Below are 15,052 nucleotides of genomic sequence, written 5' to 3'. Positions count from 1 at the left end.
TATTTCTGAGCTAAATTATAGCCCCTCCAACATTATTTTCCTTCTTTCCATAGAACCATCAGTGAGGGAAGAAATGGGAGATATCTTTCCTCCTCTCTTCTACTGTACGAAGTGTAATTACCCATCCATCCCCCACCAATATTGCCTTAGTACCTGAAGCCAATGCTCTCTAGCACCACCTGAAGTAAATGAAAGAGTCAGCTGCTATCAGGAACAAAAAAGCCCTAAGAGTGAAATCCTGGCCCCATTGAAGACAATGGCAAAACTCCATTGACTTTATTGGGGCCAGGATTTCATTGTAAATGTAGCTAAACCTGGTTCTCCAAATGGTGAATATTTTAATGTTCTGTATTTCATTCAAACATAAATACATATACAGTAGGCAGAAAATTCAGAGCCCAGTCTATACTTTATGCCTGTCACTGTTGTTGATTCTGCCCACTGTAAAGACATTGGTGCAGTATCCAAACTTTTAGAGAGTCAGTTTGGTTCAGTAGCTGGGGTGCAGGTCTGCAATTCTAACAAGCTAGGTTCTAGTCTTAGCTGTGCATTTGACCTGCTGTGTGACCTTGGGCAGGTCACTTCAATTCTCTATATTTCTATTTTCCCTCCTACCCTTTGTCTGTCAGCCTATTTGAAAAATTCAGATCCTGAATAGCCCCAAAGTTCAGGAGTGTTTGGATCTTGGCCCTTCTGTATAAGATTGCACATCCAGTAAGGTTTTGTAATTGCTATTTCGGTGAATAAGTGGTTCCATTTCCTAAAGTTAATTTAATCCAGTTCAGTGAGTTTAAACCATGTTGTTGTCAACATTTGAGCAGATAAATTGTGATTCTGAGAACTCTGTGAAAACATGACCTAACCTTTCCCAGTGTTATAAATAATAATAATTAATTATAATAATACAATTTAAGGTGGAAAAATGCCTGAAGTATGTTAGAAAACACTCACATTAAAAGGCACTCTAACAATGTGGGAAAAGAAAACTACATGGGGATAAGTTTTCATTTTTAGTTTTGGTTAAATAGGCTAAAGACTGTTTACCACATGGCAGCAGGAGATACCAGGTGGCTGAAATCTGAACATGGCTGCTGTTAGCAGATACTACTTGTTTTTCCCTTTTGTTTGTCTCTTGGATTATATGTCTGTGCCTGACATTAAGGAATTCTAAAAACATTTGTTTGATGCCTGTGAAATAGAATTCTTATTATGGCACGGAGAACCTAGCCTAGTTAGCAGGTAATACATTTGAGTTTATTTTATGGATTTTTGTATATTATTTTCTATGAGCAGAAGAGACAGCCTAGTAGAGGCTAGAATAAAGTATCCTTTTAATCCATCCAGTCTAAGTAAATGCTGAGTCCTGAACAACAGAGACCGAGGGTTGGATTAACTCCTGCTGCTTCAGAGAGGTTAAAATTACACATCCCTGGGCCAGCCACGGCTGCCAAAAGGGGTTTATCCTTTGATGGAGAGGAGAGGCTGCCATGTTTGCACCAACACTCTCACCTTAAATTGCAAACCCTAAGAGGTCAAAAATCATGTGTCAGGTGTGCCAGAATGCTGAGGCTGGCTTAAAAATTATAGAACTTTGTTTTGTCTTTCCATTGTGGTTTTTGAGCCTTTAGGGTCATGTTTTCAAGCTTTTCTCAGAAACCATAAGGGCTAGAAATTTACCTTAAAAAAAAAAAAAGTTGAGATTCTTACATAATTGCTTGACTCCAGAATCTGGGGCTAAAAACACCAGGTTTCATGAGACTTATGATAAAACTGTGATTGTTGGCAACACTGTCACCTAAGGAAAGCAGCTTCAATTTCTGCCTCTGAATAGATCAGCAAAGGCGCACTGAATCAGTGATCTCCTGGCTGCCTTTGTCACTTCTCTTCCCCAAGCAGCATTGTCCAATTTTGGGACTGTGCTGGCTGGCTGCCAACCTCTTTCCCCAGCATGGAAATTGCCATTGTCTTGCATTAGCACTGTCTCATCTGTAGCAAACCTCTGCCATGGTCTTGGCTGGATTCCTATCAGTTGGTTCAGCCCCTGGAGTGAATGAGGCCACTGAATTCTTGTTACACACTCATCAGGACGAAAACACAAGCATTGCTGATGGTCCAGTACAACAACATAGAGCATAATATTTTTTCAGGTCCTGAACACCCAACAGGTATTTTTCATGTTCCAGAAAAGTCAGGTACCTAACCTAAGAGCTTTTCAATAATGGTGAGGAGGCAGGAGTATGGGTGTGCACTTTAGTTCTGCTATGTCTCTGTAATCTATACAACCTTTTTGAATCTTGTGACTCTTTTGGTTTGATTCAGAGACTCACCCTCAATAAGTAAATCTAAGGTAATAATTTTTCTTCCCTTAATTTTTAGACAGACTTGTGGATATGCCACTGGCATAGGGATCCAGGAAACTTGGGTTTATTCCTTCCTCTCCACTGGCAGGCAAGTCACTTGACTTCTCTGTGCCTCTGTATTTTCTCCCACAGTTTGTCTGTCTTTTCCATTTAGGTTCTGAGCTCTTTGGGGAGGGACCACTTCTTACTATGTGCTTGTACAGTACCTAGCACATTGGGACCCTGCTTCAGTGGGGCTTTCTAGACACTGCTGTATCATACATGTAATGAAAAAGAGACATGATCTAGGAGCTAAATTATAGAACTGGAAGACTCAAATCTTGGTACTGTTCCCTACTATGTCACAGACTAACTATGTGACCAAGAACAAATCACTTAACCATTTTACCTCACTGAGTATATCAGTAAAATGGAGATAGTAATCCCTACCAATGTCAGTGGCCTGTTGTGTGACCAACATGTTAACATTTGCAAAGCGCTCTGAGATCCCTGATTGGAAGGCCCCACATAGGCCTACAAGAGAATTGTTGTTATTTAACCAGCTTTTAAAATCCTTATTCAAATTTGACTCAGTCTTTAATTAAGAGGGGTCCTGCTGGAATAAGAACTGAATAAAACTAACCAAAGACTTCAAAATTTGGCCCACTATTACTATTCATATGGCAGAAGAAGCACTCTCTTGGATACGAGACTTGGGGTTTTTTTTGATGCACTCTTCCTAGATACCTATATTATGTAAACCGTTCTGTAATAAAGGTTACATTTGCTTTAAAGCCATCCTCAATGTTAAGCTGCTAGGGTCAGTAATTAAACTTGACCATGTCTGTGAGGTTCAGGGCCAAAAAATTTTAAGATCATCTACTCAGCTGCTTCTTTTCTTCACCTGACTGAAATCAGTCTAGGAGGCAAGAAAACAAAAACTGACTGCAGGACTTTTACATATACACACTTTTTAAAAATTAGAGCATCGGTTTATATACCCTACACTATTCTACAGCAAACTATTTGTAGTACCACACAATCATCCGTTATAGATGTGAAAAATAGTTTTGTAATAATGTATATTTTTATTGTAAATATTGTAAAGTTTTGTATATTTCCTCTCTCTGTTATCTATCTCATTACATTCCTGTTGACTGTTTACGCATAGAAAGAAAGAGACTTAGGTTTAGTGTACTTCAGTTACCCATAAAAAAATAATCCAAATTCTCCCCATCTCCCATCTTAACTGCGGCAACCTCCTGTCTGGATTTCCTGATATCCACCTTGCTCCCCTGAGATCCATTCAAAACACTGCTGAAAAAATCATCTTCCTGGCTTGTCCATTCCATCCCTGACACAGCCACGCCCACACTGGCTCCACTTGCTTCATCATCTCCACTGCAGTGAACCCAGGCTTCTACTCGAGGCCCTTTCCAACTTATCATAGCCTTCCCAATGTACTGTAGTATCTCCTTTGTTACATGCTTTTATATCTTATCTTGTCAAACCTGCCCCGTTGGCTTCACCAACCAGCCTCCATCAGCCATTTGTCCTCTTCTCCCACCATCACTCATTCTCATCTGCCACTCCTTTGTCCTCTTTCAAATCTCTCCTCAATGTTCACATCTACCACGTTGCTTACAGGAATTGCCAGCTAATTAATGGCTAGGTAGATGGACTTATATTTTTCATATTTCCTATAAATAAAATATTCTAAGAACTCTCTAGCTATACATATTTGGCATACTTAAGTACAAGTCTGTATTGTTATTTCCCCCATCCTTCCTTCCAATTGTTTGTTACATTCCACTTGTAGCATTTTAGATTAATTAGATTGTAAATTCTTTAGGGCAGGGATCATGTCTTCCTATATGTTTGTACAGGGTCAAGTGAAAAGGGGTCCTTGTCTTGACTGGGGTCTATAGTCACTACTGTAATATAAATAAATAATAACTCATCTTTTCATCACCTTAATGGCTGTGTGATCTGTGTGTATTTATGCAATTGCAGTAAGTAGTTGCAGAAAGCACTGCGATAACGTCAATAGGAGCCCAGTATGGGAATGTAAAATTAATAAGATAGATGGTAATCTCCTTTTTAGGCAAATCACATTTTGTAATATAGCACACCCTCTCAATTAGTCTGTTCTCAGGAGCCAGAGAATCTGTGTATTGTGGTGAAGTGCACATTAAAATTGAGTGCGTTTCCCGGGAAGATCAGTGTAGCTGATAGTCAAAGTACAATAACCTTATATGAAATGTAATCTTATAGCAGAGAGCATTATAGAGGCAATGCACTGTACTTTCATATGTGTGGTTTTTTAAAATGTTTCTGGGGGTATTTGTTAGTAAAGTGGAAGATATTTTAGGAGCTTTTGTTAAGAAAAACATAATAGGAAAGCTGAGCTGCGTCCTTCTGCAAGTTTGTGCTTTGCCAAAGCACTGATCGAATCATTAGCAAAGTATATGACTGGAAGAGAGCATGAAGACCTGTGTCTTGCTCTCCATGGTAATTATCATTCTCATCACAAAGGTTAAGATTCAGACTTCCCTTCCCTAGTGCAACTGAGATCTGAATCACTTCATAATAAGCACTGTGCAGGCATCATAACTGCAGTTCTACTGGACTCTATCAGTGGAAAATGATTGAAAAAGGAAGTCCCTTGACAGAAGAAAATGTAGAGAATGTGAATCTTTGCTGATGGTAAAATGCTGCTGTCTTGTCTGCAGAATCTACTAGTTTTCTAGCTTAAAGCAGGTTTCTGTATTTACCTGTTTTGTTATTTGTCTGAAAATGAATGCTTTCCCCTCCCCCACCCAATTATGATGTGATCCTAATGAAGTGACTGTGCACATGAAATCAGAACACCTTTATAGGACTTTGAAGACAGTTTTAAGTTAATTAGTAAAACCTGCTATTATACAAAGAATGGGCCCAATCCAGCTGTTTTTAATTTAGGCAAAATTCCAATTCATTTCATGGGCTCAATAGAAGTTTAACTGACTAAGGACTGTCAGATAGGGCACATTATTTGCAGTGATCAGCCGATTATTTGCAGGGGGTTAAATTAAGGGGGCAATTTTGGAGACCAAGGTTCAAATCTGATTTAGGTCAGCATAAGTGAAATTAGTTTGGTAGTCTCAAACCAGACGTCAGTGGACATTAACATACACCATGATACCACGGTGTAAAATGGCAAAAGTGGTGATTTTTGCTTAAGACTAGAGTAGGGAAGATGTAGCAGGTCACAGGTCAGACTTGAAGAGACGAGAGCTGGTCAAAAACAATATTTTATTTTCAGAAAATGTTGTCAAATTTTGAAAAAAATTGAAGTTTCCAATATAAAAAAGAAACACTTAAAATGTGGAGGAAAAAAATCATGATTTTTTTTTCCATCCCAGCTTTAGATATGGCCTAATTCATTTGTACTTTTAGTGGAATGATCTTGGACCACTGAAATTCATGAGAGATTTGCTGGAGAGTGCAATGGGAGGGACAAGACCTGTAATGCAAAGCAGAACATGAAGTCCCAGAGGATTCAGGGGAGTGTTCAGACAGGTGGGCAAAAGCAACAGCTCAGCTATGCCAAACTGGAAAACCATCATGGGCCAAATTTTCAGAGGCCTCCATCCAGATTTGAATTTGCGGGCCCAAAATGTAGAGGCTGTTGGTGGAAATGTGTTCCCTTGTGTACACCCCACTATCCTTTGCCTACTTCCCATACCTCCTCTTATGAAAAAGAACATTTTATATAAGTCTCAGGCAAAGTAAATGACCACTACAGAGGTGAGTTAAAGTTTGCATTTGAGATGTTACACAGCAAGTCATGAGCTAAGGCTGTAAAACATTTACCTGTTATGATTTTTTTCATTAGTTGATTGGTACCCAATACTGTGCCAAATTCAGGGAGTATTTCCATTCATTTCAAGAGATCCACCTACTTACCAAACGTGATTATGACTCATAATGTAACAGTGCCTCTCAGCTCATAAATTTCACTATATGAAAAAGTCCAGGAGCTCTGATGTATGTCACATCTTCATAGAGGGTATCTTAGTTTAGCTCTTTCCAAGTTTAGGAAACGGATAAACAAAAGAACTGTGGGTTATACACAGAAGAGTGTCTGCTGACTTCAATTATCAAAAGCCCTCCTTTAGTTCAAATGGAAAGGCATTTTCCTGGAACATTTCCTGCCTCTTTGAGTTTTGTCTGAAAGTTAATTTATCAGCTGGCATACATACTTAGGCACATGGAACCCAAACCTGCTTTCATTGAAGTAAATGGGAGTTTTGCCATTGGCTTCAATGAGAGCAGGTGCATACCCTTAATGAGGTGTGTAATGGTATCAGTGTACACACAGAAAACCTGGACTCAGTCAGCATTAGAAGCATTAAAGGAGAAGAACCATTTATAAGAATCCCAGAGCATGTGAATGGTGCATCATGGTGACATTTAAGCCTTGACAAGGACAGTGAAAAGATCAAGTTGAAGAACAGAATTAGACATGAAGATACTGTCACATTGAAACTATTCACCTGCCGCTTGGAGAAGTTTATAAAAACCTTGAATAGAAAGGAAAAGGGCATCATGATAAATGAGAGCACCTAAGACACATCAGATCAGCAGATAACATAGTCATCTTTGCTGAAATCCCTAAAGACCTTGAAGCACTGATGAGAGAATTAAACATGAAGAGTATGGAATGAGCAATTAGGATAAGGGAGGGTGGAATTGCCCCCAGTAAGACTAGATGCCCAAACCTTCACCCCATATTGACATCAGGCTTGACCCAAAGCTTTGCACAGACATCAAAAAGTCAAATGTTTCCCCCCTCATTATTTTTCATTTTCCATTGCTTCTATACTTCCTGCCTCTCGCTAGGAATACAAGTGCTGGAATGCTGCAAGTTGCTAGAATGTTTTCTTGCAGTATTTCCAGCTTGCTCTGAAATAAGAAGTACCAGAAATCTCATAGCAATACTCTCATAGCCAGGGGGACCTATCTGCTTTGAGCAGTGATCTTGTCACACACTAAATAGATCAGGCTTGGTCACTATTTGGATAGGAGACATTATGGGGAAAACACAAGGTACTGCACTGCACAAAGCATGTAGGATGATTTAGTAGATGGTGCTGGGATGTTCTTTTTTTCAGTCAGTATAGAACTGACTTCCCAGCATGCTGAGAAGAGGCCTTGCTTTTGCTAGACAGTGTTGTTAACATTTGGATGAGATATGTTGCCAACCTCCTTACCACTTTATTTATACCACACACTTGATTACATGATTTTTCTTTTCCTCGACTAAGGTACCTATATTTTGCCTACCTGAATATCTCATGAGGTTTCAATGGCATATGTTGTTTGTCTTCACTTCCTGCCCTAAACAGTTGTGTTACTGTGCACTACTGAAGACTGGCCGCATTTCACTCCAGAGGGTTCTGCTTTTAGCTGTGTATAAAATTATCTTTTATATTGTGGGTTCAGTTCTGATTTGCCTTGCAGTTCCATGGATTTAATTGGAATACTTCATTAGCACAGACATTGCCCCATAAAAATGGAAGCTGGGTCTGAGGGACCTTTAAAAAAATTGACATGTTAAATATTTGGCAATACCCACAATCAAAATGAGTCCATTTGAATCTGTGCCCCTGCTCACTTTTACTTTCCCTTGGTGTCAACAGGCCTCCTCAGTCAGTCCTTTCTGTTTAGCATTTTGGTTTTTCCAGAGGGTGATCTCCTGATTACTGGTCTAATGAGTAAATGAGGTGTAGCGGAGTAATGTTGTGGTGTTGGAGGTCATGCTTTAAGGACTGAGTTTCCCAGACAGAGATTCTGGGTGGAGTGCTCTTGTTATGCACAGTCAGCTGGAACCAGACACAGAAAAAAAACAGAGCTTTGGCAAGCAGCACCTTAAGCACTGAATGATCACTGACTAGCATATGGTGCCAGGAGTACAGCACACGAAGAAGATACGCTTAGTGGAGGAATGGAGCAGTTAAAAGCCCCAGCAGAGTTGAAACTCTTTGGAAATATGGAAGACAACTGGAGGAAGTGTAATCAGCACTTTACTCTGTATCTACAAGCATTGGATGGCTGCAAAAAGGAAGACAGTCGCTGGTTCTGAAGTCCTTGATGTGTTTAATAATTTTCAATTAGCACAGGAGAGAAGGCTGCCTAGGAAACAGTAGTACAGAAATTTGAGAAGTGCTGCACTCCATTTAACAATGAAACATATGAGAGTGATGTTTTTAAACCAGAAGTGCAAAGGGAAGGTGAAACCATAGAAGACTGGCACTAGATCAATCACAAAATCTTCCAATTTTGGGAGGCTAAATGAGTCCCTGATAAGAGACCAGCTCATTGTTGGCATCTGGGACAACAAAATCAGAGAGAGACTATTTGAAGACCCAGAATTAACCCTTGGGAAAGCAATTAGAATTTGCCAAGCAAAGGAAGTCACTCAGTCCAGACTGAAGCTTAGGGAGGGCGAACTGTGCTCTAACACTGTGGCCATGACAGAAAATCCAAAATATTACAAGAAGAGAGACCTGAGGCAGAAAGGCATGCAGTGCTCAAAGTCAGAGTCCACCAAAAGAGCACACGTAGCAACAGAACAAGTGGACTTGCTTCATCCTGACAGCAGTAATGCCAATGTTCCCAGGGAGTCCTGAAGGTCCAAGGAGCAGCACAGAGCACCTCAAAGACTAACTGAACTTTGTTGGAAAGTGGAGTCATTAGGTCTTTAATACATATTTACAGTTGTGCATTAATATTAAGGTTTTAAAATGTTATTAATTTTTTGCCTTGAAAGTAGACAGAAAATGGAAAGCCCTTCCCTTGAAAAATTTCACATTTTTGAAAATATTTTCATCCTGAACTGGGATGAAACATCAGAATTGTAACATTTTGTTGTGGGAAGGGATTTTAATAAAAACATCTGTTGTGGGAGACCCTAAGTGGAATTTTCCAGTTTCTCAGTTGCTTACATGGAAAACCCTTGTCATTTTTACTTTCTTAGAATGTGAGACTGATGAGCTTTCCAGTGTTGCTGCTGGAGAGGCAGAGAGCCTGGCTGCTCTCTGTACTCTCTACCCCTGTAGCTGTGGAGGGCACAGGTAAGTGGAGTGGCCAGGCTCTGCTTCTTCAGCCTCCAACCTGGGAAGGGGACTGAGAGTCAGGGAGGCAGAGGGTCAAGGTGTTCAGCCTTAGCAGTCCTCCTGGAAAGCCTATGGCAGATATTGGCAAGAGTCTGCCAAGAAGGAAGCTGGGGAGACGTTATTTAGGTACCCTCAACAGAAAGTGGAAAATCAGAATTTTCTGTCAAAACTGAAATGTTTCTGGAGAAAATTTTGGTTTTGTGAAAAGAGCATTTTTCATTGAAGAGTCATACCGATGAACAATTTCTGACCAGCTATACATGGAAGGGAAGGTGTGGTATTGGGGACTGTGTCCTTTAAGGACTTAGCTTCCCAGATAAAGAGTTTGGGTGGGGCATTGTGAAGCTCTTATTGTTATGCACAGCCAGTTGGAATCAGACAAAGAATAAAGCAAAGCTCTTGCTGGCACCTTAAGCACTGAGTGATCACTGACCACCACAGGTGGTGAGGAGAGAAGCCTGTGCTCTGAAAGATGCTCTGTGCCTCATTGAAAAATCAAGGCATACTACAGTTCCAGCCTTTTAAAAATGTGTGCCTTTGTTATCCAGTTCCGTGTATAGTTTGGAAAGAATCTAACAAAGGCATAGAATCATAGAATATCAGGGTTGGAAGGTATATCAGATGGTCATCTAGTGCAACCCCCTGCTCAAAGCAGGACCAATCCTCAACTAAATCATCCCAGCCAGGGCTTTGTCAAGCCTGATCTTAAAAACCTCAAAGGAAGGAGATTCTACCACCTCCCTAAGTAATGCATTCCAGTGCTTCACCACCTCCTAGTGAAAAAGTTTTTCCTAATATCCAACCTAAACCTCCCCCACTGCAACTTGAGACCATTACTCCTCTTTCTGTCATCTGCTACCACTGAGAACAGTCTAGATCCATCCTCTTTGGAACCCCCTTTTAGGTAGATGAAAGCAGCTATCAAATCCCCCCTCATTCTTCTCTTCTGCAGACTAAACAATCCCAGACATCATTGTCAGAAATAGCTCCTGTTTTCCTGTCCACTTTTAGCATTTTATCTTGGCCACAAAGTGCAGCCCACACAATGAGTAAAGCAATATCCCTAGCTATTTGTCTTCTTAATAGGCAGAGTTGCATGGGAGAAGGCAGGTGTGGGCTCTGAAGCCTCCTATAGCCACCCTTCCTTGCAGAAAACTTTCCCAGTCAGACTTTAGAATGAGCTCTGAGAGACACAACATTCAAGTACTTTGCCTCTAGTTTTATTTTTAGTGATTTCATTTTTCGGCCGTAAGTATTTTTTTTTATTTTGTCAAGATCTATTACCAGCACTGTGAAGTGTCAGTTCCAGCCCTGTGGATGAAATAGTTTGTCAATGAAATAGTTTCCTGTAAAGCACCTTATTGTTGGGTCATTAGCAGATTAGATCCCAAAGCTTTTTTAAACTGCCTTAGACCAACACCAATAAAGTGTCTGGTGTCAAGGCCCTTAGTTTCTGATGGAGTAAATCATAGAATCATAGGACTGGAAGGGACCTCCAGAGGTCATCTAGTCCAGTTCCCTACACTCATGGCAGGACTAAGTATTATCTAGACCATTCCTGACAGGTGTTTGTCTAACCTGCTCTTAAAAATCTCCAATGATGGAGATTCCACCAGCTTCCTAGGCAATTTATTCCAGTGCTTAACCACCCTGACAGTTAGGAAGTTTTTCCTAATGTCCAACCTAAACCTCCCTTGCTGCAATTTAAGCCCATTGCTTCTTGTCCTATTCTCAGAGGTTAAGAAGAACAATTTTTCTCCCTCCTCCTTGTAACAGCCTTTTATGTACTTGAAAACTGTTATCATGTCCCCTCTAAGTTTTCTCTTTTCCAGACTAAACACACCCAATTTTTTTCAGTCTTCCCTCATAGGTCATTTTTCTAGACTTTTAATCATTTTGACAGGTTTCAGAGTAACAGCTGTGTTAGTCTGTATTCGCAAAAACAAAAGGAGTACTTAGTCTCTAAGGTGCCACAAGTACTCCTTTTCTTTTAATCATTTTGGTTGCTCTTCTCTGGACTTTCTCCAATTTGTCCATATCCTTCCTGAAATGTGGCACCCAGAACTGGACACAATGAGAATGCCTGTTATTTTAAAGCCCACTGCACTTTCTGGATGAAATGACAAGCTTACAGACAAGAAAGGCCTGATTCAGCAAAACAGCTAGGTACATGCTTAATTTGAAGAGCTTTGATATTCTAAAAATTAAGCATGTGCTTAAGTGCCTTCTCTCTCTCTCTCTCTCTTTAAAGTACTTAAATGGCCTGCTTCACTGTAGCATCTGAGTGCCTTTCAGTCTTTAATGTATTTATTCTGACAACACCCCTGCGTAGTATGGAAGTGCTATAACCTTTTTACAGCTGGGGAGCTCCGTCATAGAAGAGACTAATGTTAGGTCTACATTAAAAGGGTTTGATGGTATATCTTATACCACTTCCTGAATGAAATAAGATATTCTGGCAAAAGGACTTTTTTGCAGGTATAACTATGTCTATACTACGGCTTTTTTGCTGGTATAAAAATGTCATAAAGAATCACACCCCTAACTGACATTATATGAGCAAAAAGTTCTAGTGTAGGCCTGGTCTACATGACTTGCCCAAAGTCATACGGGAAATCTGTGGCAGGTAAGGGAATTGAACTCACATTTCCCACTTTCCAGGCTAGCAAACTAATCCGTTCCTCTCTGTCTTTAGCCTTCATGAACTGGGGCCTAAACTAACAAAGGAAAGAGAGCAGCTGTAAAAATGATCTCCACATTGATTTTTACATGAAAAATGGACATTACTGGTCAACATAGAGGTCCAAAGGCCTGGTAGAAAGATGCCATAAATCTAAACTATAATTTATGTCTGGCTTCTGTCTCTCTACTGTGAGAAGAACCGCAAGTCCTGATTTGAACATCCTGAAAGTTTGGCTCACAAGCCAGCTCTGACATGTGTGGTTAACAGCTACTTCTTAACTGGTCTCTACTCTCTCCCTCTAAGATCCAAGTGACCACTAAAAAGATGGTTCTTGCTTTTGCTAAAATAAAGTGATAAAGAATCCAGCACACAGACAAAACAGATGAATGATATTTTCCTTCATTTTAGTTGTGAAGAATGTCATAGAAACAACGTTGTTGACAATTTTCATGTCTTTCATTGGTTTATCCAAACCACAGAATATTTCTACTTCTTGAATTAGCACTTGAAATATTTATTTTTCCTTTGATTGAACATTTTTTGATTTTTTTATATTTTCACAGACACAGGAACAAAAATCTACCTAAAGGTTAAGAAGGAGAATTTGATTTCTGTCTAACAGAATTTTCTTTAACAGTTATCACACATCCACTAAGATGATGAGTTATTGGTTGTCAATCCTGTACGTATTGACCATAATCTTCCAGAATCTGTCCTTCATATATGTGTTAAAAGAGAATATGCTGTGAGCTATAGAACAGAATTAATTATTTTTCCTCCAGAAGAAGAAAAGAGAAGATAATTGCTAAAATAACACTTCGATCAAAGATGTCTCTAAATGCTGAGTACTGTGTAAGGCAAAACTTCAAAGCTCCTTCAAAACTAATACACTTATCAACGCTCTCACACAAGTTAAAATTTCTAACTTTTCATTAAAACACTATTTGGAAATTTTCATTTTTATAATTAATTTTGACCGGTTAAAAAGCAAATGAAGAATGGACGTTACAAAAGAATACGTAAATATCTAGAAATCTTGTTCATTCTTGTAGATGTTTTTGAAGAGATTATTTTCATGTAGGTCTCTGAGGATTGTTTTTAACTCCTGTTGGTTTATAATGTTTTTATGACTTTCAGGTTGGTCACCTCTGTATTAGGATGGCTAAGTAAAAATTCTGTAGAGATCTATTTTAGCGAATACTGTAAGTAATACCTCTCAAACATTCCCTCCTACTTACATACGTAGATGTAGCTTTGAAGGAAAGAAATGCTGAAACCCTCATGACTTTGTGTGCATGGCTGCGTATAAAGAGAACAGAGGGGATTTTGCAACTAAATGCATTTTGCTGGGCATCCCAATTAGTTTCGTGAACAAATAACACGTGACTCACTTGTGTAAAACAAATTCTGCATTTTTCAAATTTAGAGGTTTTTATTAGAGTTGGTTGAATTATTCATTGCAAATAAACTATTCAGCAAGTGTAGCTTTTTTTATCTTGTTTATAATTTTTTAAAGACTTGATCCTGATTTCTACCAAGTATTCATTATTCAAATTTTTGCTAACAAAACTAAGCCAGTGGGTTATTTGCAAACTTTTCACTTTGTCTGTTTGCTATTGGTTATTTGTGATGTGTGATTGGGTATCTACATCACATGGCATTGTTTCTGCCCTATGCCCACTCCAACTGATTGGATAACTAAAACCTTTTGAGCAGATGAATAATGTGCTTCTCAACTCAACTATGTCAATATTTCTCAAATTTTTCATAGTTAAGTCCCTTTTTAGGAAAATGAAACCACTCACATTCCCCCTTAACCTATACTGTTAAAGCCCTTCTCAAAATGAGCTGTCACTCTCAGTGGATTGCATTTATTAGTTAAAATAGCCACAGACCACTTCCTATATTGTTCAGCCAGCTCTTGCTTTCATTATGGCATTACATATCTAGCTAGAGCTTAGCAAAACAGTATTCACAAATATTGTTGTGACTAAAACCCACTGATTTCATTTGCTCATATTCACAATAATTTTTACTTGGCTTGCTCAGGAGGAGTGAGAATGTATTTGCAAATTTGTTCATGGCAAGAAAAACTATTGCAAATACTAGTGTGAATAAACACAAGAGTTATTCACACCAAAACTGGTTTCATGGCCATTTTGAAAAGCTCTGTTTAATACGCATACAATGCATTCACTGAACTATTATGACTGTTCATGGATATTTGCGGACAGGAAAAGAAAATGTGCCTGTTTATAAAGTTTTGGTCATTCAACAGAGAGCAAAAACAATACCACATGACCTAGGTGGCTGTGATGAGACATGTCCACTGACAGCAAACCTAAGGAGCATCACTGCACAAGGGCAGTGCCAATTAGGTGCACCTGCAGAGCCTGCTCTACTTGAAGAAGCTTAAGAAAGTGAAGCTGGCCACAAACTCGGGGAAGTTTGCCCAAGAGGAGAGCCCAGCAGCCAGGGGACCCCAGCCTGAGGCAGTGACTAGCCTTCCCGTCCTCCCCTTTTCCCCCTCACCCTTGTTTAGGACAGACAGATACTGCAGCCCTGAGATGGACTCTGGACATCTATTCTCTGTCAGTGCCCTGTAGCCAGACCCGAGGAGCCGTGCCAGGAAATGGAGGTAATTAGACCCAGAAAGGACGCTGGGAGTGAGCTCAGTGGTTAGACCCAGAAAGGAGCTGGAAGTGATCTTGTCCAGGAGTTGGGGCTTTTGTAGGGGACCCAGGGCCAGAGAGCGGAAAAGGCTATGTCTGAGCTCAGATTGAGGGTTGTCTGACTACAGTGACCAATTTCATTAGGATACATTTATTGGATACATTATTTGTAACGAACAATTCAACCAGCTATACACA

This window comes from Chelonia mydas, chromosome 2, assembly GCF_015237465.2.
Source record: "Chelonia mydas isolate rCheMyd1 chromosome 2, rCheMyd1.pri.v2, whole genome shotgun sequence".
Lineage (NCBI taxonomy): Eukaryota > Metazoa > Chordata > Testudines > Cheloniidae > Chelonia > Chelonia mydas.
The sequence above is the reverse complement of the archived record's forward strand: the minus strand, read 5'-3'. Positions refer to the sequence as shown.